The 1,747-nt window shown below is 25.6% G+C and overlaps 1 long non-coding RNA gene across 1 annotated transcript; it reads right to left on the bottom strand.

Annotated features, from left to right (window-relative positions):
• Positions 1–6: 6 nt before the first annotated feature.
• On the bottom strand, positions 7–1,518 carry LOC106688269 (uncharacterized). Its single transcript, XR_001344300.3, has 3 exons — positions 1,438–1,518; positions 371–448; positions 7–54 (listed from the first exon to the last, which is right to left on the bottom strand). It is a non-coding gene; the product is annotated as an uncharacterized lncRNA (long non-coding RNA).
• Between the last annotated feature and the right edge of the window lie 229 nt (positions 1,519–1,747).

The following is a 1,747-nucleotide window of genomic DNA, read 5'->3' on the forward strand; positions in this document are numbered from 1 at the left end:
GGGCTTTTTCCTCCTCTTCATCACTGAGATCTTCACACCTCCTTTTCCGTCAACCTGTTTAAAAAATTTTGAGTCTATTAATAGGAATATTTAGTTATTTTATGCTATGAAAAATTTTAAATTGCTAAAATACTAAACTGTATTTAGCTTAAAATATTCAGCATCATTTCAAAAATTTTAAAATTTAATATTATGAACTTATATTTCATTTTAGAAAGCACACCATGCCGTCAATATGTGCTTTGTGTTACAGAATAGAATAGAAATAAAAAATCTTGGACCACTGGGACTAAAACCATTTAGCATAACAAAAATATATATATGAAACAAAAAAAGATATCCAGTTTTATAATTGATAATTAATCTTTACCTCTTGTGCAGTAACCCGACCCTGTTCCACAGAGTTCACTTTCAGACTCCACGTCTCCTTCTATTCCAGAAGATGTCTCTATTAAAAAAAAATACAATGTAATATATTATGTATGTACGATGTTTAAATAATAAACAAATAAATAAATCTGTTGCACTACAAACCATGAAGGGTCAGGAGTGCATTCCTTTTAAGGAAGTTCTGTTACTAGACCAATGGTTGAGCATGGAGGTGATTTGGTTAGAATCAGGCTCGAGCACTAAATGTTTACTAGTTCCATGTAGTAAATAATACAAGCATATAAAAATTAGTCTTAGATGCTAAACAATAAGTAAAGAAATTGAAAGAGATGTCAGAAATGTTTTTATTAAATCCGAATTATAATAGTGAAACAGTTGCTTTAATGAAGAAATACAGAATATACTGATTTCTTTTTTCTTCCGAATTGGTCGTTTTCGCAACACGGTTCGTTGGTGGATGAAATGTATATTTTTATGGTTATAATTAATAAATGTAATAATATTCAATCTCTAAAATATTCATAACATTATACATTAGCAATATTAAACTTTTCTCAAGGAATTTGTGTTTATATAATATGAATATTTAGCTTTTATTTTCTATGAAAAATTTAAAATTACTAAAAGACTAAACAGTATTCAGCTGAAAATATTCAGCACTATTTTTAAATAGTTAGTAAATTTTTTTTTAATTTAACGTTTTGTAGATGCATTATTATTTTTTTTACGAAAAAATTAATGATTTGCATTTTCTGTTTCGATAAATCTGTAAGACGATTTTTGTAACAACAAAATTTAATATGGTAAGTAATTAAACTTTTTCCTATTACGTCTCTTTGATATAAATTTGTATAAGTAAAATCAAATAATTTTGATTTCAAGATATGTGTATAATTATTCTTTCCATAATCAAAATAAGTACTAGTTTTTATAATATTCGTGTTACAAAATAAATATTAGATTTTTTTAAAACAATTGAGAATAACAAAAATATACATCTTAAAAAAAAAGAGAGATGCAGTTTAATAATTGATAATTAATCCTTACCTCTTAATCTGTACTCCGAGCGAGTCTCTGTAGCACTACTTGTACTTTCCATCTCTTCTTCTTTCATCTCATACGACTTCTCTATAAAAAAAAAATTCAATTATAAATACAATGTAATATATTATGTATGCACGATGTGTAAGTAATAAAAGTATATAAAAATTACTGAATTCTTTTTGCTCCCTAATTCGGTGTTTTCACAACACGGTTCGTTGGTGAATGAAATGTATATTATTATAGTCATAATAAATAAATGTAATAATAATCGATCTCTAAATTATTTATTACATTATAAATTAACAATATTAAA

The sequence above is a fragment of the Halyomorpha halys genome, unplaced genomic scaffold (assembly GCF_000696795.3).
Source record: "Halyomorpha halys isolate HHAL.00 unplaced genomic scaffold, Hhal_1.1 Scaffold1095.1, whole genome shotgun sequence".
Classification (NCBI taxonomy): Eukaryota; Metazoa; Arthropoda; class Insecta; order Hemiptera; family Pentatomidae; genus Halyomorpha; species Halyomorpha halys.